At 37.2% G+C, this 27,997-nt stretch overlaps 1 long non-coding RNA gene across 1 annotated transcript; it reads left to right on the plus strand.

Moving 5' to 3' along the window:
* Positions 1 to 4,081: 4,081 nt before the first annotated feature.
* On the plus strand, positions 4,082 to 27,976 carry LOC116545845. The gene is made up of 3 exons (XR_004266475.1): positions 4,082 to 4,178; positions 17,122 to 17,124; positions 27,915 to 27,976. It is a non-coding gene; the product is annotated as an uncharacterized LOC116545845 (long non-coding RNA).
* The last annotated feature ends 21 nt before the right edge of the window (positions 27,977 to 27,997 follow it).

Here is a 27,997-nt window from a genome sequence, read left to right on the forward strand (position 1 = left end):
TTTTGAGATACTAACCCAAAATGAGAGCTATTCTTATATTTTGTAACAAACATAAACAATCCATTATACCAGTAGGATTGTAAAATACCTACTCAATTTTGTATTATCAATATGTACTACAAAATCTACATATTTTATAATTTAATATAATGTAAACAATTTTGTATACCTTAGATATTTACAGTTATAAAGCATAACTACGAGATACCTTAACTGTACAATGCTTTGTAATGCTGAGAAACTATCTTTTGAGTAAATTATATCTGTTTTATAGAGTCACATCTTAGGCCAGGTGCAGTGGCTCATGCCTGTAACCCCCACACTTTGGGAGGCCAAGGCAGGCAGATCACCTGAGGTCAGGAGTTCAAGGCCAGCCTGACCAACATGTAGCAACCCCGTCTCTACTAAAAATACAAAATTAGCCAAGCTTGGTAACACAGGCCTATAATACCAGCTACTCAGGAGGCTGAGGCAGGAGAATTGCCTGAACCTAGGAGGTGGATGTTGTGGTGAGCCGAAATCACAGCATTGCACTCCAGCCTGGTCAACAGGTGCAAAACTGTGTCAAAGGAAAGAAAGAAAGACAGAAAGAGAGAAGGAGAGAGAGAGAGAGAGAGAGGAAGAAAGAAGAAAGAAAGAAAGAAAGAGAGAGAGAGAGAAAGAAAGAAAGAAAAGAGAAAGAAAGAGAAAGAAGAAAGAAAGAGAAAGAAAGAAAGAGAGAGAGAGAGAGAGAGAAAGAAAGAAAGAAAGAGAAAGAAAGAATCACATTTTACTATATTTCCTTTGGTCCTGACCTGTAATGCAGTTCACTGATCAAATATTAAAACATCAGAGAAAAATTTGATTAACCAATTGTTTAGGACATAGAACAAATTCCCCTTCCAGAAAATTTCTAATCAGCGACATAATCATATTATACTAAACTTTATGCAAACATCTTAGATTCATCCAGGGTCATGAGTTAAAGGCTTCTCGATAGTTTTCTTCATTATGGAAGTACAGACTCTAAAGACATCATTACCTGAAATATATACATGTTAATGAATTCATTTCCAAGACTTCAGTTAAACAGTTAGAAATATTTAAAATATATGGTGATTTTGACTTCTTGATGCATTTCCAAATACTATCAACACCTTTTTGTACATTTTGTAGGAACAAAGATAAAATTTGACAACAGGAATAATGATTGAAGAAACAGAAATATAGTGGTAATGTACTTCATTTCTTAGATTATAATGTCTCCATTTTTCCTATTCTAAGACTATCCTTATTATACATAACGGGCATGATAGCTGGTCCAATTCTGTCACTTATCTCAGGGTGGCATCTCAGAATTTTATTCTTTATGTTCTTTGTTGAGTTCAATCATTGGATACTTTAAAATATTACTGTTATATCGTTACTATCTATATAGTAAATATCATATAGTTAGACCTAAGTTTTACTGTATTAGGACAGCTCAGGCCCTGAACTGTCAGGATAATTAATACTAAAATTAGGGTGAGTATGTTTTCTAATTTTTTTTACATAAAATCATACACCTTTGAACTTGGCACATGATTTTAATACCATTTACCATCTACTTTCTCTTGCATCCAGGCATGATAATAGGACCTGACCTATCACTACTCTTTTTGTGTCCATTTGAAATCACTTCCCTGGCCTAATGTATTATTGTCACTTTCATTTTCAGCCTTTTAATAAAATTTCAATGTATTAAAGGCTCAATGATGGCAATTTTATTCAATTTAATCCAATTGCACAGCTCAGTATCAAAGTAAAATAAAAATGCCATCTATAGTACCTAGGCTATCACAGTTTAGAAGGAATACGGATCATCTAGGTCAATCCCCTAATTTTGCAGATAGGGAAATTGGGCCCAGAGAGGATAAGCAATTTATGTAGGTCACACAGCTTATTAGTAGCACACCCAAACTAAAGATCAATTTCCTGATTCCTAATCTTGACTCTTTTTGCTATAATAAGAGCTATCATGGCATTTATACACATTATTAATTCATTTAGTCTTTCCATAATCGTATGCAGTAAGTACTTTTACTATTATTATCATCCCCATGCCAAAGAGAAATAAATATAAATTGACTTAGAGATGTTAAATAACTTAAATAAGTTAGCATCATCTAGCTAGTTACTGATGGAACTAGAATTTGAATCTTTGTGTCTTTCCAAATTTAACTACTGCTTTTCACTGGAGAACAGGAAAGAAGGTGAAAAGCTGCCTATTAAGCAATCAGAAATTGAGGAAGCTGGATTTTTTTCTCATTTTCAGTAGCACAAAAAATTACAGTCTCTCAATATTAACCTATCATTCAGCCAAATTGGGGTTTTGCTATCCCCGTCTGACATTCCATGCTATCCTACTCCCATGAAGGACACTTCTCAACTGAGTGGTGATTATTACTACTTTCTGTGCTCTTAGAACACTTTATTTTTCTCATAAGTCTTACTGTATTTTTCCATGTATTCTAATTATTTGTGACTGTATCTTATTGTTCCTCTCTATAACCTTGTAGACTGTGATGTCAGAGACTGATATTCACCACCTCTGTATACTTGCATTCTACACCTAGTTGGTATCAAAAAGACTTTTTTTGAATTGAAATGGAAGTGTAATTAATTGAGATTTTTTTTCTTTTTTCTTTTCTTTTTTTTTCTTTCTTTTTTTTTTTTTTTGAGACAAAGTTTTGCTCTTGTTACCCAGGCTGGAGTGCAATGGCGTGATCTCGGCTCACCACAACCTCCACCTCCTGAGTTCAAGTATTTCTCTTGCCTCAGCCTCCCAAGTAGCTGGGATAACAGGCATGAGCCACCATGCCCAGCTAATTTTTGTATTTTTAGTAGAGACGGGATTTCTCCATGTTGGTCAGGCTGGTCTCGAACTCCCGACCTCAGGTGATCTGCTGCCTCAGCCTCCCAAAGTGCTGGATTGCAGGCATAAGCCACTGTGCCCAGCTTGAGATTTTTTGAAGGAAAGAAACATGTAAGATATAAGACTTCCTTCACCCATGCCCTACCTTTATTCTCAAGTTCTACTTGTGAACGCAAACTTTTTTTTCACCTGATGTCAGGACAGTGACAAAACATGGTCGCAAAATTGTGTTTTACAAAAGTTATGTTTTAAATCAAGAAATTAACATCATTTGGCCTTTCTGCATGTTGAAACTCCTGATATAAACTAAGTCATAACATTTATATGAACAAAGCATATCATTTTACTTACTAATATGCCTTAGGAAAACAGAAATATGAACAATTCATGAACCTGACAACTGTTTTTCAGGCTGTTGACCATAGGATTTGGCTCTCAGTTTCAAAATATAAAAAAAATTTGTATGAAAATAGTACAAAATATCAATGTTTCATGGTAAAGAGGCCAAACAATAAACCTCTGAAATAAAGTCCATTGGGTTAAAGAAGTTCATTTTAACATATTACCATAAGGAAGGCTTGTTTAGACTGTGAAATCTGATAATGGCCCATATTATCTACCTGGAGAATAGATGTGAATAAAGAGAAAAGAATAAGTCAGTTAAATTATGTCATAGTTTTCCCTTATAAAAAAGAGATGCGAATGAAAATGTAGAGTTGGTAAAACTTTAATACCTTTTAACTTAGCCAAAATTATATAATGTTTGAAGATTTAAATTATAAGATTAAATTACAATTAATAATCACCTTATGTAATAATGGAAAGTAAAGAACAACTCAGTATTATCCTATTACAGGCTTTCAAATTCAATAGACAAAACCACTTGATTTTATGTACTAAAGTCATTAAGCTCTAAACCTGAAACTTGAAAGAAAAATAAATCTAACTATAAAACAATATGGTTTGGCTCTGTGTCCCCACCCAAATCTCAACTCAAATTGTAATCCCCATGTGTTGAGGAAGGGACCTGTAAACCCCACGTGTCTAGGGAGGGAGGTGATTGGATCATGGGGGCTGTTTCCCTCATGCTGGTCTCATAATGAGTGAGTTCTCATGATATCTTATGGTTTTATAAGTGTTTGGAAGTTCCTCCTTCCAAAAGAGGAAGAAGAGCAGGAGGAGAAGCTCTCGTCTCTCCTGCTCCCATGTGAAGAAGGTTCTTGCTTCCCATTCGCCTTCTGCCATGATTGTAAGTTTCCTGAGGCCTTCACAGCCATGTGGAACTGTGAGTCAATTAAACTTCTTTCCTTTATCTAAACAAAACAAACAAACAAAAAAATCACCCTCATAATCCAATCACTTACCTCTCTTGACACCTGAGGATTACAAGTCCCTCCCTCAACATATGGGGATTACAACTCAAGATGAAATTTGGGTGGTGAGGGACACAGGGCCAAACCACATCAAAACTCTATAACTATTTTGACTATCAGTGGTCTCCTCTGATCTCTGTTTTTTTATTGTTTTCAGTAAATAGAACAATTGTAAAGCAGAAAATAAGGGTAAGAGTCAGAGCTAAAGGCCTAGGGATTAGTTTAAATGTTATGTAAGGAGCTGTGAGAACCACCTGCTCCTCCAGACTTTGTCTCCACCGTAATGTAGCCAGGCATTTTTTATATTAACACCTGCAAGAAATTTACTCCATGGAAAAGTTGGACCCAAAAGATTATGGATTCGAGTACACCAAGCATAGTATAAGGGTAGGGCAAACATTATAGAGTGAACACAGATTATTAAGTCAAAGTTTGCTGAATTCCTCCACCTTGTTCTTGGGACACCTATAACCAGATTTATCCCTTTAAGCAAAAAATTGGGGATCCTTCTCAAGAGAAACTCAAAGTCTTAGAAAACTCACCCATTCCACAGACCTTTCAATAAACATTTAAGGACCTTACTTGTAAATATGTATTGACGTTTGAGGAAAATATCCAACTTGCAAGACAGAGAGAGACGAAAACGAACAGATAAAGGGAACTCAGAGAAAAACAGAAATATTGCAAGATATAGAACAAAACTTCCAATTAATTATAATTAACATCTTCAAAAAGATTAGAAAAGATATTGCATTGTCAAAGAGTTACTTTGAAACAAGATGCTATGGAAAGAGAGAACAATGGGAAAACAAGAAAGAGCTCTTAGAAATTAAAAATATGTCAGGTGAAATTAAAACAAAATTTTAAAAAAGTGCTGAGAGATTAAGATGAGGAAATTTCTTTGAAGTAGTATTTAAAGAAATATGAAGACAGGAGATAAGAAGATATTAAGATAGGAGATAAGAAAATTTTGCAATCAACCTAGGAAGCCCACTGTTTGACTGACTTGGGTTTCAGAAAGAGAGACAAAAGCAAACTGAGGAAAGAGTATTATCAAAGAAATAATAAAGAAAAGTTCCCAGAACTGAGGGGAATGAGCCTCAAGATTAAGTAGTTTCACTTCAAGACATATAATCATGGAAGTTCAGGACTCTAGAAATTATGAGAAGATTCTAAAAACTTCCAGAAAGGAAAATATAGATCATGTGCAATGTATCAAAAATCAGAATAGCATTGGGCTTCTCAACAGAAAACAATGGAGCAATGTCTTCAAAATTATAACTGAAAATGATATCCATCCTAGAATTCTGAAACCTGTCAAACTATCAGTCAATTGTGGGAACAAAATTGATTTTTCAGGCTTGCAAGTTCTCAAAACATTGACCTCACAAATACTGTATCCCTTTTCATGTTACTACCAGAGGATATGCTTCCTTATAACAAAGAGGAATAGTGATCTAGGAAACAGGAATCTAACGCAAGAAAAGTCAAGGAATTCCTAAGGGGAAGAAGGGCAGTTACAGATGAGAGCTGACAACAGATGCAGAAATTAATGAGTCCAAAACCAAGTAAGGTGATGGAAGGATCCCAAACAGAATTTCCTAGCACAAAATGAAACAGAGATTATATAACAGATTTGACTTGTGGAAAACTGAACATTGAAATATTTGGGAGAGCAAGAATAATAAGCAATAGGCACATTGCTAATGTAATTCAGAAAAAAGAAAGATTGTCAATATCTGTGACTTTAATTTTTGTGTTTTCTTCTCCAGTGCCTGAGATAGTACCTGGAACAAAAGAATATCAGCAAGTGTTTCCTAAATGGATACATGAATGAATGAGTGAACAGTATAAAACCTTGTGCCTTCCTCCAACAGCACCCAACGGGGTTACTTGAACATATACAAATACTAAGAATGTTTGTTGACTTGTATGAAAGTGATTGTTTCTCAATTGTTTGTTAATTTATATATATATTAATTAGACGTCTTAGTGAACGTCAGAAATTAAATTAAATTTGTTTGATCAAAGAAGATCACTTATTAAACTGAAAAATTCTGGCCGGGCACTGTGGCTCACATCTGTAATCTAGCCCAGCACTTTGGGAAGCCAAGGTGGGTGGATTGCATGAGCCCAGGAGTTCGAGACCAGCCTGGGCAACATGATGAAATTTTGTCTTTACCAAAAACACAAAAAGTAATTGGGTGTGGTGGCACGCACCTGTAATCCCAGATACTCAGGAGGCTGAGGCAGGAGAATCGCTTGAACTGGGGAGGTGGAGGTTACAATGAGCCGAGATGGCACCGCTGCACTCCAGTCTGGGCCATAGAGCAAGACCCTGTCCCCACCCCCAAAACAAACAAACAAACAAACTGAAAAATTCCCAGCGGCAGCTTTAGTCACAGAATGGATCTAGGCATTCAAACAGAAGCTATTTCTCCTTGTCTCCTCTTGGTTGTTTCCATTTTCAGGTCACGTGCTAGAAAAGGTGTACATGGGCAGTTGTAAACTTAATCCCCCAGATTAGCAGCACCTCTTTTTCTGTAGTTACTCAAAACCACAGAACTGATTCAGTTGACAAACTTTATCAATTTCTTGAGTCAATTATTGTGGCCACGGGAGTGGAATATTCTGACTGGTTATGCCTGAGTCACACATTTAACTTTAGAATCATGGGCCAGCCTCAGCCAAACCACAGGGTCTCAAAATCAAGGAGGGAGAGAGTTCCTCAGAGAAGACCAGTGCACTATTACCAGAAAAAGGGAATATATCTACCTAACAGGCAAAAACAATTGGCAACTTTATCGAAAAAAAGTACCTATTTTATGCTGACCTCTACCAGAAAGACAAATATTACCCCAAAGAAGCCTTTCAAAACAGAAAATCACATTGAGCATACTTGTTAAATATGACTTCAACCTCTTTATATCTCATCTCTGAACATTCTAGCGTCTTGGCATGTAAATTGTGTACTAGTACTGTTCAACAGAAACGTAATGTAAGACACAAATGCAAGCCACATGTGGAATTTAAAGTTTTCTAGTAACTGTCTTTAAAAAGTAAAAGAGAAATTAAATTTAAGAATATATTTTATTTAATACATTATATCTAAAACATTTAAAAACAAGCAATATGAAAGTTAAAAATGAGATATTTTACAATATTTTTCTGTACTGTCTTTGAAATTTTATATGCATTGCACGAAACAGTACATTTCAACTCGGATTAACCATATTTCATAATCTCAGTGGATAGAGGCTATATTTGGCAGAGCAGTTCTGGACTGTGAAAGATCTTAAATACTACTAAGTAGAGTTTTCATTTTCTCCCTCCTTCAACCAATTTCTCCTCTTAAAAACCTTCCCTTTTCATTCTAGTAATCTTTATTCTTCCAATAAAATGGTTCAATTCACCACATGGGACAATGTTATTCACAGTCTCATAATTTGGAAAATGGAACGAAAAGAAGTGTTCTTTTACCACTTTTCTACTTTTCAGTTTTCTACTTTTCAAGAATAAGAGCTGAAATAAAATGGCAAATCACTCTGGTGCTTTCATTCAGCATGAATAAAAGCAATATGAAACAGATGATCATGTCTTGATGACAGTTATGGTACTACTTGGCAGGATGAAGTGAAGAAAGAATTTGGCTTGTTAGCATTAAATGGCTGCCCAAATAGGTCCTACAAAGAATAGAGGGAGTGAGAGGAATCAAGTTACCCACATACACTAATGAAATAGTTGTGTCACGCTGTTGGGGGACTCTCAAACGCTACAATAGAATACTTGTTAGCACACCTTTATTCCTCAAAGAAGTCTGGTTTGCACACACTCACTTTTGAGAATAAATCTTCAGATGTACTTTTCCTTACATTTAAAAAGAAAGATTTTTTTTTTCTGTTATAAACCCCTTGATCCAAGAGTTTATTTTGGCACTTTGAGAATTATGTAAAACTTATTGCCAAAGCAGAATTTTCAATTAAAGCATAGGGTTCCAAGTATTATGAAAGATAAAAAGATAAAAAGCCCTCCAAAATGTCAACTACTTTGGTATGGATTTTTCATGACTTTCTCAGTTCAAAGAAAACTACAGTATATATAAAAATCTGACAGAATTTTACTTTGCAAATTTAGTATGATTAGAATTTATATCCAACTATAAAAATTCAGTTCATTTTTCAGACATATCTTAAACAATTTACACTCATTTAACCTGGGTGATTTAATTTTAAAATGTCAATATTTAGGATATATACTTTATCATAAAGCATATCTTATCTTTTTGTCAGAAAGCAAAGCTTTACATATAAAAATTCAACAAACATTTTCACACCAATGCTGTTCAAGTACTATGACAAGTGCTGAGTCTTTGGAGGTAAACAGAATTTGTTCTTGTGTTTATGGTGTTTGTCTGTAGTATTTGTTGCAGAGCATCTGTAGACCTTCTTTTTGGAAATAATAGTTTTATTTTTTTCTTAAGACTATCCTCTCTCCTGTTCTTAATTTATCTGCTTTCTATGGAATTGACTCCACCCCTGACTGCAAACTAGAGTAGATGGCTCAGGACTGGCCAATCAGAACATCTAATCACCCTGGTCATAGAGATTGGCTTAAGCACATGTGTGCTACCTAGTCAGGGTCAATGAGACACAGTGAGATTTAGAAAGGGATCCTTCCTCTTTTCTTTTAACAATGCTACAAGTGTATTAGTCCATTTTCATGCTGTTGATAAAGATATATCTGAGACTGTGTAATTTGTATAGAAAAAAGAGGTTTAATGGACTTACAGTTCCACATGGTTGGGGAGGCCTCACAATCATGGTGGAAGGCAGCAGGCACATCTTACATGGCAGCAGACAAGAGAGAATGAGAACCAAGCAAAAAGGGTTTGCCCTTATACAACCATCAGATCTCGTGAGACTTATTCACTACCATGAGAACAGTATGGGGGAAATTGCCCTCATGATACGATTATCTTTCACCAGGTCTCTCCCACAACATGTGGGAATTATGGGAGCTTACAATTCAAGATGAGATTTGGGTGGGGACACAGACAAACCATATCAACAACCATTTTGCCACTACATGTAGTTTGAGAACAAAAATCAACACTAAGGAAAAGAGTTCACCAAAAGAGAGAGGAAAACCAAGCCTTGTAATGAGCTTGTCTAAAGCCAATTAAACTTGGAATAAAGGAGGAGAAGAAGGAAATAAGCTGAAAGAAGGCAATTAGGATGAGGAGAAGGGATGTTGGAATTTAAAAGAAGAAACAGAATTTCAGCCAGATAAATGTAAGACTAAAGGCAGATACAGCATGACAAGTGGAGAAAACCTCAAACAGTTCATTTTGGAGGACATAAAGTAGTAATAATGGAATGATCAGTGAAGAGAATGGAGAGGTAGGCAAAGGACGGGTCTTGGAAAATCTTATCCCCCAAGGTAAAGAACATCACACAGGGGATGGCAGGTTCATTGATATATTTTAAGCAGGAGTGACATGCCATATTTTTGTTTGAGACGGAATACTCTAGGGGTGTTGTAGAATGGGTTGGAGGAGTCTAGAGACAGAAAACACTTAGAAGTCTTTACCGCTATCTATTCTGATGACTATAATGGAGCAGGGGCGAGGAGAAGGCAAAGGAGAAATGCAACATTTATTTCTTTATTTTACTAAATTGAAGTCTAAAATATTTTTAATCAAAGTAATATATACACATGATTTTAAAGTAAACTCATACAGAGTGGTTTACAATGAAAAAACAATAGTCTGTTTTTGCTTTTCTCAAGCCGCCATCCTATTTCCCAGAACAAACAACTTTTAACTTTTTAAACTGTTCATGTCTATAGCTATTCTTGGCTGGGTGCAGTGGCTCACACCTGTAATCCCAGCACTTTAGGAGGCAGAGGTGGGTGGATCACCTGAGGTCAGGAGTTCAGACTAGCCTGACCAACATGGTGAAATCCCATCTCTACTAAAAATACAAAAATTAGCTAGGTGTGGTGGTGTGTGCCCGTAATCCCAGCTACTTGGGAGGCTGAGGCAAAAGAATCGCTGGAACCCGGGAGGCAGAGGTTGCAGTGAGCCAAGATTGCACCATTGCACTCCAGTCTGGGCGACAGGAGTTAAACTCCATCTCAAAAAAAAAAAGGCTATTCTTCTGGTCAGTCAGTACTGCCATATTCAGTTTTACCCTTAAAAACCTATACAATTCTGTGTGGCATCCCTCAATTAGTACCATATCTCTGAACTATATGAGTTTACCACCGTTTCTTCATTTCACTGTTAGACATTATCAAGCTATCCATTTTCCCCTCCTCCTCTCTTTTAATATACGCATATCTTAATACATTAAAAACACATTTGTGATTGCTATAGGCTGAGCTGCATCCTCCCCAAAATTCATGTTGAAGCTCTAACCCCTAGTACCTCAGATTGTCACTGTATTTGGAGATAGGCCTTTTCAAGAGGTGCTTAAGTTAAAATGAGGCCATTAGGATGGGCTGTAATCCAATACTGGTATCCTTACAAGAAGAGGGGAGATTAGGACACAGACACGCATGGGGGAACATATAAAAACACATGGAGAGAAGGGACATCTGAAAGCCAAGAAGAGAGGACTCAGAATAAAATCAACTCTGCCAATCTTAGACTTCTAGCCTCCAGGACTGTGAGAAAATAAATTTCTGTTGTTCAGCCACCCAGTTTGTAGTTCTTTGTTATATGGCAGCCTTAGTCAACCCATACTGTGATTAAAATTTTAGAAGTGTGTAATATACTTTTATTGCCTGTTTTCATCAACCACAGACAATATATTTAATTCTCCATTTCTCAAGATGAGGGTTTTTAGCACTCGTTTCCACCCTCTCAGTTTCTACTTTTCATTTTCTGTACTTTCACATCAAGTTTGATAACATTTACGATGTATTCTCTAACCATATTTAAATCTTCTATGCTTTATTTATAGGTTGGTCTGAAAATCAACAATCAATAAAAGTCATCTATGTATAATGTCTATGTTCACTGAATAGCCAAGTAGTTTGTTTTTTGTTTTCTTTAGGTTTCCAATAGCCTTGCTGTCCCCTTGCGCTATGAATCCTAACAGAATCTGGAGGTCATTTTCAAAGATACTTGCAAACCTCCTGATTTCCCCTTTCCCCAGATACTTCTTCTGGCTGTCCTCTTTTTCCCTATTCCAATATGGACTGGCTACTTTTTAGGCAGGTAGGCACAAGCACCTTCTGTCCTTACTGTGCCTGATAGGAGCCACAGGTGAATGCCTTCTCTTTCTTGGTTTACTCCTTCATGTAGTGGGGTTATATCCTCCAGAAATTTCCAGGAAAAGGGTGTCTAAGAAGTAAATTTTCTTAGGTTTCATGTTTAAAATTTTAAAATTCTGCCTTCATGCCTGATTAATTTTTTTGTATCTGGAATAAATTCAGAAATTTGTTTCTCACAGTTCTGGAGGCTGAGAAGTCCAAGGTCAAGCGGCTTGTGTCTTGCCAGGGACTTCTTGCTGCATCATCCCATGATGAAAGACATCATGTGGGAAAGAGAATGTGTGTGGTGAGTGAGGGATGGGTGGCAGCACAAACTGGCTTTTATAACAAACCCCCTCTGAGATAAGCACACTGAACCATTTCGGAAAGCAGAGCCCTCATGACCTAATCACCTTTTAAAGGCTCCACCCCTCAATATTGTTTCACGGAAAATTAAGTTTCCAACACGTGAACTTTGGAAGACACATTTGAACCATAGCAAGAACCATTTAAAAAAAATATCTGGAAGTCCTCAGTGTTTCTTTATCCTTGATGTGCTGAAATTTTATAATGATATGTAGCAAGCTAAATCATTCTTCATTCATTATGTGGAGTATTTAAAAGGATCTTTCATTTTGACAACTCAGTATTTCTGCTCTGGGAAATTATCTTTATTATTTTTTTGAAAATTTCTTCCCTTCCATTTTCCATTTCTCCCTTTCTTGTACTCCTGTCAGTCAGGATTCACTCCCTGTTTCTTACTTTTATTTCATATTTCTCATTTCTATCCTCTCTACATTGTGGAAGATTCGATTATGTTCCAAACTATTCTACTGTTTTTTTTTTTTTTTTTTTACTTAAACAAATATTTTGTATTCATGTGTATGTTGTAACACAAAGACTGTCATTTTTCATAGCATCTTATTCTTGATTTCTGTTACATTTTCTTTTAAAGTATATCTCAGGATAGTAATTCAAATTTGTCTTAAGTTAATTTCTCCATCCTGAATTGTTTCTTCTGGTATCTCAATCTCCTTCCCTTTGTTTACCTTATCCTCTATGTTCATGTTTACAGTTTCGTTAAATGATTGGTGACCCTTAGTTATCCTTTTATATTTAACAATGAGGTAATATACAAAACTGTTAGAAACACTATTCATAGACTGAACTTCTAAACTAGTGATCTACACTTTAAGGTGAGCTGGTGGCCCAGAATGTGGAGGGCTTTGCTCTCAGGCACTATTAGTCAGCTATTGCTGCAATTCTGCTATAGAATACTTAACTCTCAAAACTCTGTGGCTTACAATAACAGCAAAACTAATTCTCTCTCTCTCTCTCTCTCTTCTCTCTCTCTCTTTCTCCTTTCTCTTTCTTCTCTATCTCTCTTTCTTCTCTCTCTCTCTCTTCTGTCTCTGTCCTCACTCTGTCTCTCTCAACTTGATGGACCTGTGAAGGTTTTCTAGATTCGGGTAGACGTGGCTACAAGTTGCAGGTCAGGTTTACTGCATGGCTACTTAGGGCATGCGCTCATCAGAAAGATGGCAGAATTGTATAATGGCAAGTAAGACAACATGAAACATTAAAGCCTCTCCTTATATCATATTGGCTAACATTCCATTGGTCAAATCAAGTCACACAGCTGAGGCAAAGTCCATGAAGTGGGATTTTTATTCTGCCCATGATGAACCTTGGCAAGGATTGTGGGGAGGGAAGGAAGAAATGTGAGCCAATCATATAATCTCACACAGTTACCAATGGCTGTGGTGAACTACCATGGTTTTCTCTAGATTATTTGCTTGACTCCTTTGCAGAGTGATATGGTTTGGCTGTGTTCCTACCTAAATCTCACCTTGAGTTATAATAATTCCCCTGTGTCAAGGACAGGGCCAGGTGGAGATAATTGAATCATGGGAGCAGTTTCCCCCATACTATTCTTGTGGTAGTAAATAAGTTTCATGAGATATGATGGTTTTATAAATGGGAGTTCCCCTCTACAAACTCTCTTGCCTGCCACCATGTAAGACATGCCTTTGCTTCTCTTTCACCTTCTGCCATGATTGTGAGGCCCCCAAGCCATTTGGAACTGTGAGTCCATTAAACCTCTTTCCTCTGTAAGTTACCCAGTCTCAGGTACATCATTATTAGCAGCGTGAGAAAGGACTAATACAGGGAGGAATACTACTTTTTCATTTTTTCCAGGCAAATACAGGTTATTGTTAAAGATCATATGTTTAAGACAAAAGTCCATGTAGATAAAATAATAAAGCAATAGCACGTAAAAGTACCTCGAAGAAGACAAACATTGAATAAATGGTCAAATAAATAAGTAAATGAACAAAAAAGTGAATAAAAAGAAATAATTTTTTTTTGTTTGTTTTAAAGGAGCACTTAGAGGGGTCTGGAAACTTTCAAAATGTGTATCCTTTTTTTTTTTTAAATCCCAAATAGTTGAGACAATTTCAAACAGTTTCAGAGTCATATATGAATGTATACCTTATCTGCTCTGTATTCATTCTCTTATAAAGTTGTTCAGTGACTGTATTCAATTTTTATCTTTATAATACATAGAAGATTAAAATTGTTTTAGCAAGAAATATTACCATTCAATATTACCAGGATAATTTGCTTAAAAATTTAGGATTTCATAGTATAATTGCTTTCAAACTTAAATGGAAACTATTTCACATTGTCAAGGCTGTAAAAAATACATTTTTATCAACCATCTCACTTCAAAAAGAAAGCGTGGCTTAAAATACATGGAAAAATTCATCCACAAAGGTGATTTTTTTCTGTGCTTGTTTTATTACATCTACTGACTTTAAGCTTGGATTTGCAAACATTCTAGAATTAGAAAGTATCTGTACAACAATTTTCTAAAACATTTAAAAACAATTATTATTTGATAGTAAATTCTATTAAAAATAACTTATTGTGAGTGGTAAGAGTGTTAGTAAGGGTCAGGCACAGTGGCTCATGCCACCCAGCCGCTGGGAAGCATCTCTTGAGCCCAGGAGTTTAAGTGGAGAGGAACACTTGAGCCCAGGAATTTAAGGCTACATTGATCTATGATTGTGCCACTGAACTGCAGCCTGGGAAACAGTGAGACCCTGTCTCTGAAATAAATAAATAAATAAATAAATAACTTCCTTTTTTGATTAAGCTCCATGGCAAAGAGAAAAAATAAAAAGCAATTTGAGTGAGCAGTATGAATTCTATTCATGAAATGAGGCCATCTGAGTAATGCCTGCAACAACCTTGATTTGAGTTCTTTCTGAAAGCTTTCTTATTACTAAGTGATGAATTTTGTAATTCTGCAATCCCAGTGACGTTAATGGATACAAGTTTAAACTGTAGTGATGGCATGTCCATTCTAAAGGGCATGGTTTGGTTCTACCATTTTGTTTACTTTGTTGAACTATCTACCTCTGTCAGTATGAGACTATCGTTGGAGGACCAAAGAGGTCTATATTCACATCTTGGCCTGAATATATCTCATTGTTTCTTTGGCCATTAATATTTTTGTATTTTATTTAGAAAATTACCCAGGTGTGGTAGCACATGTCTGTGGTCAGAGCTTCTTGGGAAGCTGAGGTTGGAGTGTCTCCTGGGCCTGGGAGGATGAGGCTGTAGTAAGCCATGATTGCACTACTGCATTCCAGCCACAGTGACAGAGTGAGACCTTGCCTCAAAAATAGTGTTTTAACTAGTTATTTTCTCTCCCTGAATGTTTATGATACAGACATGGAAAGCTTTTACAGACAGGTGAAGAAAGTTTTTGTTGTCATGGAATGTTTCAGGTTTATTCCTGTATCAGGAAGATTCTATTTTTGAGAGTTTAGAACCCATGCATAAGTTTGCCGAAGTGTATTTGTTACAGCCATTAGTAGCTAACCTCTGAATTTATTTTGAAAGGATAGTTCTATGTAGTAGGTAGCAACAGAATCTGCATAGTCAAATTTTTCAGCTTAAAAAATGATTCCACAATATGCTTTTTGTGCAAGCTCAGGTGCCAATCAACTCTCACTGGTTGTGTAGAGAGAACCACCTTAAATTCACTGTAGTTTCTTCCTTGGAGTAGCAGTCTTTTATTCAACTAGTGGAGAAAAAAGGATGAAACAGGGGAAAAGGTAATTGCTAAGTTGGTGGTGGGCAGGGTATTTGGTTTTTTTCTTTCTGTTTTTTCACCTGACAAATAAAGACAGTATCAGGCATGTGTATTAGTTTCTAGGGCTGCCGTAACAAAGAACCACAAACTGGGTGGTTTAAAATAACATATTATTCTACAGTTCTAGAGACTAGCAGTCAGAAATGCAGGCATCGATAAGGCCATTCTCCATCTGAAACCTGTACCTTGCCTCTTCCTAGCTTCTGGTGGTTTGCTGAGAATCTCTGCAGATCCTTGGCTTGCAGTTGTGTAACTCCAGTAACTGCTTTGTTTATTACAAGACATTCCTCCTGCGTGTCTCTGTCTTCACATTGTATTCTTCTTATAAAGACACCAGTCATATTAGAGCAGGGTCCTACTCTAGTATGAGGCACGCCCTACTCCAACGTGGCAGAAACATACAAAATTCAACACATAACAAAGTATAAAGGATAAACTCAAGAACAGAAACAAGTCCAGTCCAGAAAGGGCCTCTGTTAACTTGCATGGAGTCTGTGTAAAATAGGAGAGATGCTCCCTTTGTGTGGACACATGCCAGGGCTCACAGCAAGAGAGCAAAAAGCATGCTGGATTTCCATTCTCCACGTTCCCTGGGCGTAGTGTCTTTACTTAGAGCACAAATAGGCCAAACTAACCGTGGCCCAGAGACTGGAAGTAGATGATGATGGCAAAGTGTGGGTGGTAAGAGTGTTAGCAAGGTCAAGTTCATGAAAATGGAATTTTTTTGCTGGGAATGGAGCAGAGTAGGAAGAAAAGATGATATTTATTCACTCTTTATTCACTCATTCAACCAATATTTATTGAGTATCTATTTATAATAGGTGCACTGATGTATCTCAAGGAACTTGATATACAGCCCAGAATGGATTGGTGTAGACGTGTTTCCCCTCCCTGTTTAATTTTTCTATTTTTTGATGCATATGGCATGGGGGTATGATGGGGAGGAGACAGCTGACCAAAAAATGGAGTCCCAGACCTCAGTACAGAAACTCAGCACCTACCAATAACTGATGTGTATTAGTTGTCTCAGGTTCTCAATGACAAATTCCAGGTAGAGAGAGTTCAGTAGTATACTTTGCCTCAGTGTCAACTCTGGTCTGATTGACTATGGTTGAGCAAAAGAGTTGACCTAATACAAAGGTCAATACTTTGGGTGAAGTGGTATGGGTTTGGGAGAAGTCTTTAGTAAAGGGAGCAGGAACTGGACATATATCCCCTAAGTGTTTACTGTGACTTGCAAGGTGACAACTTTGGGGAGATGGTCACTTACTTAAAGTATCAGTTTTTGAATGTTTGCTTTAAAAAGTCACTTTCATTTATAGTCACCTTTTCTTTACAGTTTGTGAAATTTTGACAGTGTTAATGTGCAAACAATTTATAGACGACTGTAAGTAGGTAGAATAATTATTCAAAGTCTTACAAAATCACTGCAGAAGGTACAGATTTATTATTCTGTAATTTTGAAAGCAGGATAAATTTTATTATGGCATTCTAAATAAGAGAGTTTAGAAAGGTAACCAAGAAAAAGTATAGAAAGTATTCAGTACATGTTCCTTATTGCTAGCGATAATTATTGAGAAAAGGAAAAATGAAATATACAATAGTAATACAAGTAGACTTAAGAGTAATGTTAAAAAGAAAGTATAATATATAGAAAACTAAAAACTTCGTTGAGATATAATAAACAGAAAACTCAAGTAAATAGAGATGCATCATGTTCATGGATGGGAAGGCTCCAGTAGATACAAATTTGTTAGGGATGCAGAGGTGAGTGCATAACCAATCTTGGGCCAAATGCAATACTTTATTTCTCTTTCAGGAGTAACTGGACCAAAAGGTAGTGCTCAGACCAAACTGAAACATTCAGAAACTTTCTCAGGATTAAAAAAACTGGAAGCTAGCAGAGACATTCCACTAGTTTTCAGGTCTTGGAACTGAAGGAATGTGAATCTTAGACGCCTGGCAGCTATGTTTTCTACTGTTTTGGGGAAAGTAAATCTGTGGTAGCAGAGAATGAAGCCCAGAGAGATAAGCAGTTATAAGACAAAGTCAGCAACGTTTGGAGGTACCAAGTTCCTGGGGCCAGTCCTTGAGCACTCCAGAGCTACTCTACTCCTTACTTTGTTAATTTATTTATTTTCATTTTGTGAACTACTTCAGCATCCTTCCAGTGAATTCTCACATCTTTGTTTTTATTTTTTCCACATTTATTAAATGTCTAACACATACAGGACAAGTCTTCTTTTGTTCACAGAGCTTAAGTTCTAATGGGTGGTGACAGACTAAAAACAAATAAAAAATGGGAAAATATTAGGTAGAGGTAAGGGCTGTGATGAAAATGAAAGGGAAAATGGAATGAAAAGTGATGGGAGAGCTACAGCTTAAGATGTCAGGAAAAGATTCTCTGATGAGAAATGATTTCAGTTGAGACCGAAAAAATAGCTTACTTATTAATTAAACAGATACTTTGACTGTATGCCGGATAATGGTTGATATAATTTACAAAGATTAAGTTAGTTTTTCTTGGATTTCTTTCACCAGCAACAGAAAGAATTCAGTTTAATACAAATGTCAATTGTTTCCAAATTTAGTTGCAATCAAATTTTCACTTTTGTCAAATTTCTTGTCAGAAACCCATACAATACATAGTTTGAATAAACATTTCAAAAGATTGTTTATTAGTTATTAGTTTTTTAAACTGAAGGGAACATAAAATATCAAAGAAGCTGAAAACGCGGAAAAGGATAAGGAATTGGGGAAAACTTGCCATATCAGATAATAAAATACATCATAAATATTATAGTTAAAATTATTACATGAAAATGCTGTAAGAATTAGATAAGCTGATCAATACAAAAGTGCTAATGGCCTAGAAATGGGATCTTACTATATATACTCATATACAGTATGATGGTAGTGACATTAAAAAAAAGTGGCAATGGGAGAAATTATTAAATAAAACAAGCTTGATCATTAGGCAAATGTAGTAGGCAGAATTTTAAGATGACTCTCAAGATTTGTGGTTCCTGGTGTGGGCAAACATTCTTCCAATAATTCAGTCAAAGATGAATCTAGCTGCTGCTGTGAAGGGATTTTGCAGATGTAATTAAGTCCCAAATCAGTTGACCTTAAAACTAGGGAGATTACTAAGGTGGACCTGACCTAATCAGATAAGCCTTAAAAGGGACTAAGCTCTTTCTGGAAGCAGATCTGAAGTGTGGACAGGATTCCAAAAGGAGATTCTCCTTTGAAGCCTCCAGGAGGCAAAAGTGGCCCCTAGCTGACAACACGCCAGTACATGTGAAGCTTGGTTCTACAACCACATGGCCCTGAGTTCTGCCAAAAACCTCAATGAAGTTGGAAACGGATTCTTCGCCATAGCCTCCAGAAAGAAAGGCAGCTCAGCCAACACATTGATGTCAGCTCTGTGAGATGGTTAGCAGAGAGCTCAGTCACGCTGCGGTTGGGTTTCTGACCTACAAAATTATGGGCTTATAAACGGATATTGTTTTAGGCTGCGAAGTTTGTTTTTATTGCCACATATGTTATGTGGCAATAAAAAACTAATATATTAATTTAAAAAACATAAAGAATCACTTTGCTATGATACATGAAAATAAACCCCATAAGTATTGATGCTTTAAATGCAAGAAATGAAGGTGTAAGACCAACCTATTTGATTTTAGAATTTGGAAACATTTTCCTCAAATTTTTATTATGTAACATCAAATACAAAAAAATGCATGCAATATATATGTGAGATTTGATGCATAATTATAAAATGAACACCCTTGAGTCCACTATGAAACTTAAATAGAATATTAGTATTACCATTGCTGTAGAAATGATCTGCATTCCTCAAGGATGCTTTTCTTTTTTTCTGGGGCTCCCTTTCTCTATCCCAACCAGGTAAACTGTTCTGAAGTTGATATTTATCCTTCCCTTGCTTGTGTCTGTATTAACAATAAGTCCCATTTTTGTAGGTATCCTTAGACAATATATTGTTCAATTTTCCTTGTTTATGAGCTTTATAAAATATCATACTCTATGTAACCTTCTGTGGCCTGCTTTTTTCCCACTCAAGGTTATGTTTTTAACATTTTATTCCTATTGTTGCCTATGGCTTTGGTTCATTTCTTTTAAAATCAATGTGTCAATATATTACATCTAATCTTCTGTTACTGCACATTTTGGTTATACCCATTATTTTTGCTATTATAAGCTATGCCTCTATGAATATTCTGGTCTATGTTTCCTGGTTTTTCTAGAATATATACCTAAGAGTTAAGTTGCTGGATTGTGTTCAACTTTACAAGATAATGTCAACTTTTTTTCTAAAGTAATTACACCTAATTATAATGCTACCAACAGCATTCTTGTGAATACTTATTACTGTTCTATTTTTACTCCTCTGATAAGCTACTGGGTATATAACATGACTTATTGTAGTTTACTTGTCTCTGTTATTAATGGAGTTGAAGACATTTTCATATATTGAACTGATCTCTTTTCAGTGCATTGATCATTCACATTTTTCTTTTCCTTTTCCTTTTTTTTTTTTTTGAATTGGAGTGTCGCTCTGTTGCCCAGGCTGTATTTCAGTGGTGCAGTCTTGGCTTACTGCAATCTCCACCTTCCAGGTTCAAGTGATTCTCCTGCCGCAGCCTCCCAAGTAGCTGAGACTATAGGCACGCACCTCCATGCCCAGCTGATTTTTCTATTTTTAGTAGAGACAGGGTTTCACCATATTGGCCAGGCTGGTCTCGAACTCCTGACCTCAAATGATCCACCTGCCTCTGCCTCCCAAAGGGCTGGGATTACAGGTGTGAGCCACTGTGCCTGGGCATCTTTTTCACATTTTTCTACTGAGTTATTTGGCTTTTTCTTATTGATTTAGAGACGTTCTTGATATATTCTGGGATACTAATCCTTTGTCAGTTATTTGCATTGCTGTTCTCTGTGATAGTTTCTGGTTTGTATTTTCATTTTATTTATGGTGTCTGTAATAGATAGAGCATTTATATCCTCCACCTGCAAATGTATATGTTGAAGCTCTAACTCCCAGTGTGATGGTATTTGGAGATCGAGCCTTTCATAAATAATTAGGTTTGGATAAAATAATGATGGTGGGGCCCTCATGATAAGATTAGCATCCTTATAAGAAGACACACCAGAGAGCTTTCTCTCTCTCTCTGAGGCGTGAGAACACAGCAAGAAGACAGTCATTTGCAAGCCAGGAAGAGAGCCCTCCTCACCAGAACCCAATCATGCCGGCATTCTGATCTTGGATTCCAGCCTCCAGAACTTGATGATAAAATGTCTGTTGTTTAAGCCACCCAGTCTATGGTATGTTGTTATGGCAGTCTGAACAGACTAATACAGTGTCTTTATGTATGGCATAAGATAGAGATTTAATTTTACATTTATTTTTTTCCATTTGGATAACGAGTTGTCTCAGCATCATTAATTGAAAGGTCTGTTCTTTCAATTATTTGTAGGGTTGTCTCCTCCAGATATCAATATTCCATACATGTATGGGTTAGTTTTTTGGCATTCTATTTTGCCGCATTGAGCAATTTGTTTATCTCTATGCTCATAAGTTACTATCTTAATTAAAATAATTTCACAATAGGTTTCGATATTTGATAGAGCAATGTCCTGCACTTTATTTTTCTTTTTCCGGGTGTTTTACTAGTCATGGAACTTTATGTAGCCATATGAATGTTAGAATAAGCTTGCTAAATTTCCAGGCAAAAAAAACCCATTGAGACCAAAGAAAAACTTTTTGTTATAAAAAATTTCTAATATACATAAAAATAAAAAAGAATAGTATATTGAATTTATCAATATATCAATTAACTAAATTTAACAGGTATTAACATTTCCAATATTGCTTCTCAATTTTTTTCTTCACCGAAATATTTTAAAGCAAATCCCAAGTGTCCTGATATTTCTCTCCTCTATATTTCAGGAAGCATCTTTTTAAAAGAGGAGGCATTTTCTTGTATATCCAAGAGACCATATTATGCCTAACAAGAGTAACAATAATTCCTTTATAAAATTTAATATAGTCTATATTCAAATTCTTCTAACATCCTCCCTCCTCTTTTACAGATGATCTGTTAACATCTAATACAAATAAGATTTTCCCACTGTATTTGGATGTAATGTTTCTTAGGTCTCCTTTAATCTAGACAGTTCCTTCACCTTTTAAAAATGTCATTGGCCTCTTAAAAAAAGCTAGTCACTTGTCCTATAGAATGTCTTACATTTTGAATATATGTCTGATTGCTTCTTGGAGTATCCTTTACCTTCTCTATCTCCAAAATTTCAGATTTAAAGTGTTGCTTTAATTCAAGTTCATGATGAATGTAATGACTGGTTGTATCACTTTCAGTGATGCTAACCAAAATCACACAAAGTGAGGAGAAAGCAGTTTCTGAAAGGAAAGGATGCAGAGAAGACGGCAAAAATGTGCAAGAGAGTTTGTGTTTGTGCTGATGCCACATAATGGGACATCCATGTGCAAAGCACAGAATAATCGTGAGAATGTGATCATACAGAGAAATCAGGAAATTCAATGAGCCTAAATCATAGTTTTCACATTTAGAAATAGTTCTAGAAGAGGAGATTGAGGAGAAATAAGGTCAAAGAGGAGCACATGGGCCCCATAACATACGGTCATGTATGTCATACTAAGGAGTGTGCACGCTCTCTCTAGAGGCACAGGAGAGAGACTAAAATTGTTTAGGGTATAGTGAAATGATCAGATTTATATCTTGGAGGGAGTACTTTGGTGGCTGCGTCAGGGACAGAGGATTAAAGAGAACAGCCCGGAAGTCAGGAGACTTGTTAAGATGTTGCAGTGCTCTGAATGAGAAAAATGTAAAGAGCTCAATAAGGCTAGGGTAGTGTAGCTTCCAGAGAACAAGATGCGTCTGAAGGATACTGAGGACTTAGAAACCCTAGAACCTGTTAAATTATGTGAATCAAGGATGACTCCCAGCCTTCTGGCTTAAGCTGTCTATTCGCTGCCAGTTTCAACTAGAGCATGTCTTCCATCCATGAGGGTAGGAACTAAATAGAAATCACATGCATCCATCATTGGCCAATTCAGAATTACTAGAGGGCAGGCTTTTCTCCTGCCAGGTTCTGGGGATAGGCACTAGCATATTATATCTGAGGTTCAGGAACCTCAGTTTTGGAATTCATTATCATACAACTATTAGTTAACATCAGAGGAATGGATGACCTAATTCAAGGAAAGGGTGTAGAGTAGATTTTGAAGACAGCCTAATTCAGACCCCAGGAGAACAACAGCATTTGGGCAATGAGGGAAGGAAGGAGAGCTGAGTTACTGTGGTCAGACTAGTAGGAGGAAAAATCAAAAGAGAGTAGTAGTATGGGAGTTAAAGAATAAGAAGCTTTTAAGAAGGAAGAGGCATTTGTCTGCTCTGGCTGCCACAGGAAAACATCACAGACTAGGTGACTTAAGCAAAATAGACACTTATTTTCTCACAGTCTAGAGGCTGAAAGTCCAAGATTAAGGTGCAAGCATGGTTGGATTCTGATGAGGGCTCTCTTCCTGGCTTGCAAATGGCCACCTTCTCTCTGTGGTCCTCACATACAGTCACATTGGAGTTTAGAGTTTTAACATATAAATTTGGGGTGCTCTGGAGTGGACACAATTTAGTTCATAACAGAAGAAGTAGCAAATATTATCAAATAGAATAGAAAGGTCCAGAAAAATGAATACTAGATAGTTATCTATTTGATTTGTCAACAAAAATGATATTTGAGACATCAGAGAAGGTGGTTTCCGTAGAATGATGGCATAGAAGACATTGCTGGAGGTTGATGGGTACATAGAATTTGTGAATGTAGACGCATAAGCATAAATTATTTCTTTAAGAAGCTTGGCTGAGATGGAAAATAAATATAGAACAAAGATACAGGATATAGGACAATAGTTGAGTCTTGAAGATTGGATAGAATTAAGATTGAAGAAAACAATGGGGTGAAGATGCCAAGATGGAGAGGCATGTCATGGTAACAGGTACAGAGGTAAAAACATAAATGGTCTATTATGGTCTAGTGAGTCATTATTGTACTGGAAAAATTTATTTTTGTAAGACAGTGGTCAGGGGCTAGATGTAGAAAGATAGTGTATTTATAGGCTAGGGCTGCCATAACAAAGTACCACAAACTACCTGGCTTACACAACAGAAACTTCCTTTCTCACAATTCTGGAGGCTAGATATCTGAGATCAAGTCGTTGGTAGGATTGGTTCTTTCTGCAGGCTGCGAGCGAGAGCTGTTTTGTGCCTCTGTCCTAGTTTCTGGTGGTTTGCTGGCAATCTTTGGCGTTTCCTGCAGCTGCCATTTCCTTGTCTCCCCATCATTTGCCCTCTGTATGTGTCCCTTTTCAAGTGGTGTTCCTTTTATAAGGACAACAGTCATATTGGATTAGGGGCCCACCTTATTCCAGTATGAACTCATCTTAAGTAATTATTATTATTATTTGAAATAAAGTCTTGCTCTGTCACTCAGGCTGGAGTGCAGTGGTGCGATCTCAGCTCACCAAAAACTCCGCCTCCCAGGTTCAAGCGATTCTCCTGCCTCAGCCTCCCAAGTAGCTGGGACTACAGGGGTTCACCACCAGGCCCAGCTCATTTTTGCGGGTTTAGTGGAGACGGGGTTTCATCATGCTGGGCAGGCTGGTCTTAAACTCCTGACCTCAAGTGACCCACCCGCCTTGGCCCCCAAAGTGCCAGGATTACAGGTGTGTGCCATCGCGCTCAGCCATCTTAAGTAATTATATCTGCAACAACCCTACTTTCAAATAAGGTCACATTCTGAGGTGCTGGGGGTTAGGACATCAACATATGAATTTCTGGTGGGGGGAGAGGGAGGAAAAAATTCAACCCATAACATAGTTTGAGACCACAATGTGGAGGGCATTAATGGACATTTGAGACTTTTACTTGTTCTATGGGTAGCTTTGGAAAGTTTTTGAAGAGAAGAGTAATATGATTGAAGAGATATTTCAGGAAAATTAATTTGATAACAGTGCTTTATGAGTCAGAGAGTTATGATTGAACGCTAACTTAAGCTTAAAAGTAATTTTAAGCTTGGGTGCAGTAGCTCATACCTGTAGTCCCAGCACTTTGCGAGGCCAAGGTGGGAGGATCATTTGAATCCAGTGGTTCAAGACCAGCCCGGGCAACATAGTGAGACACTGTTTCTACAAATAATTTAAAAAATTCGCTGGGCAAGTTGACTTGCACCTGGTCCCAGCTACTTAGAAGGCTGAGGTAGGTGGATTGCTTGACTTTGGGTGGTTAAGGCTGAAGTGAGCTGTAATTATGCCACTGCACTCCAGCCTGGGTGACAGAGTGAGACCCTCTCTAAAAATAAATAATCAAAATTATTGAGGGGAAGAATATGGGGAAACTCACATCAGGGAAGCCTAGAAAATCAGTCTTAGATTCTCACAAGACCAAGTGCACTCCGGGGATCTAGGTAGAGAGATTACAGAATTGCCGTAATACATCACCTTCAATAAATTAGATACAAGCATTTGCAATTTTGCATTATGTCTGCTCAATATTTGTATTTCAAGAGGAAACGTGTGATAGTTTATCTTGGGTCATGGATCTGCTTTTGGAGGTTGGAGTTCACCTTGATTAATAGTCTTAGATGCAATGAAGAAAAGATAATTATCTAAAAAATGGGGGTACTATTACTAAATGAGAAAATGTCCATGAAAATGTTCACAACAAATGTTTAGGGGAAAAGCAAAAGATGGAGCCTGTGAGATTCTAGCACTTTGGGAGACTGAGGGGGGTGGATCACGAGGTCAGGAGATCGAGACCATCCTGGCTAACATGGTGAAACCTCGTCTCTACCAAAAATAAAAAAAAAATTAGCCAGGAGTGGTGGCACACACCTGTCGTTCCAGCTACTCAGGAGGCTGAGGCAGGAGAATTGCTTGAATCCGGGAGGTGGAAGTTGCAGTGAGCCGATATTGCACCACTGCACTCCAGCCTGGGTACCAGAGCGAGACTCCATCTCAAAAAAAAAAAAAAAAAAAAAAAAGAAAAATGTCATATGGGCATATGAGAAATTGGACTAGAGTGAAGAAGATACCATGAGGAAAGTTTTGATAATACCCAAAACCAATTGATAATGATGAGGGTAAACACGTGAGTGATTTAAGGATAATGACAAAAACAAGGTGGTTAGGAGGGAAAGCTAGTTTTATATGAAGGTGCAGGAAGATTTATTGGTTTTGGCTGCTCACGACCCAAATACTCAAGCCCTACTGTGTTTATTAATTTTATGTGTCAACTAGACTGGGTCACAGGGTGCCTAGGTTATTGGCTGAACATTATTTCTGGATGTGCCATAGAGAGTATTTCTGGATGAGAATAACATTTGAACTGGGGGACTGAATAAAGCAGATTGCCCTCCCCAATGTGTTTGGGCATCATCCAATTTTTTGAGGGCCTGAAAAGAACAAAAAGGCAGGGGAAGGGAGAATTTGCTGTCTCAGTCTCTGTGCCTGACTGATTGAGCTGAGATATTAGTCTTTTCCTGCCCTCAGGGTAGGACTTGCACCATCAGTGCTCCTGTTTATCAGTCCCTTGGACTCAGATTGAAACTACACCACGGGCTTTCCTGGGTCTCCAACTTGTAGACTGCAAAATTAAGACTTTTAAATTTCCACATATATATCCATCTCTGTAGAATCTGTCTATCTATGTATCTATCTGATATATTTTGCTTTTTTTGGAGAAACCTGACAAATATGCCTATATCCACCAATGGGAGCCAGAGTGTGTGTTCAGGAGCAGATAATCTCTTTCCAAGCTTCTGCATACAGTGGCTAGGTATGTGACCTAATAGTAGTAGGTATGTGACCTAAGCTAGGTCCATTGGATACACCCATCTGGAACTTCAGTTCTTGAGGAAGTGATGAAAAGGGGCGGTGGATGGTCAGAGACTATTTTTTGTGGCAGAGTTGAGAGTCCAACCAACACCTACTTATGATAGTGTTTGGTGGTGGTGGCATGAGGGCAGCATCTTCAGCAGCCTGGGTCTGTGGTGAGGTATGCCTATGTTTTGGCTCCCCTTGGTTTCTGCCTGTTTTCTGAAGTTCATTCTCCAGCCCTCCCACTGATCCTGGGAGCTGCCCACATAGCTTTCCAAAAAATTCATTTTCTCCTTCAGCTGAGAGTTTATTTTTTTGTTTGTTTGGAAAGTTGGATGATGATTTACAGAGGCTACAGTGGGGTCAACAGTGACTGGCATTTTAGTCATGATGAGTGATAGCAAATAGCATGACAGTCACACTGGAATGTCTAGAGCCAGCTGGATAAGCACAAGGAGGGCATAAAAGGACACAGGAATGAAGGCAGATTTAGTTGTTATCTACCTAGATGTGATTAAGGCAGTTATGACAGTGAATGAGCTTGCTGGGGAGAGAGTATGATGAGATAAAAGAATGCCAAGGCCTACTCTTTGGGTTAGCCCACAGTGGGAGAATGGAAGAAAGAAATGAATATCAGCATTCACAAAAGTGGGTGGAAGGATGATACAGTTCAATGATGTAGATGCTAAGGAAGGAGAGAAGTTCAAGGAAAGCTGAAGGGTCAAATGTATTGTGAAATGTTCAAAGAGAATGAGAAGTAAGTATATATTTTTAAAATTTGTCAGTTGAAGCATTTAAAACGTTTTAAATATCAAAGTAAAACATAACCTACATGATATGCCGGCTAGTTGGCAGGTCCTGTGATAAGCACTATATGCATTATTATATGTGAAATAGATAATATTATTTAGTAAAATAAAGTAATGTGCCTGTGTTCACATGGCCAGTAATTTGCAGATCTGGAATGAAAATGTGTTTGTAGGACACCCCATTATAGTTAAAGATATGGTTTGACTGTGTCCACACTCAAAATCTCACCTTGAATTGTAATACCCATAATCTCTGTGTGTCAAGCAGAGACCAGATGGAGGTAATTGAATGATGAGAGTGGTTTCCCCCATGCTGTTCTTGTGGTAGCGAGTTCTCACACGATCTGATACTTGTATGTTTGGTAGGTACTCCCTTGTTCATTCTCCTTCCTGCTGTTTTGTGAAGAAGATTCCTTGCTTCCCCCTTGCCTTCTGCCATGATTGTAAGTTTCCTGAGACTTCTCCAGCCATGCTGAACTGTGAGTCAATTAAACCTCTTTCCTTTATAAATTACCCAGTCTCAGGCAGTTCTTTACAACAGTGTGAAAATGGACTAATACAGTTAAT

The sequence above is a fragment of the Sapajus apella genome, unplaced genomic scaffold (genome assembly GCF_009761245.1).
Source record: "Sapajus apella isolate SASKATOON/1434 unplaced genomic scaffold, GSC_monkey_1.0 scaffold5, whole genome shotgun sequence".
Taxonomy (NCBI): Eukaryota; Metazoa; Chordata; class Mammalia; order Primates; family Cebidae; genus Sapajus; species Sapajus apella.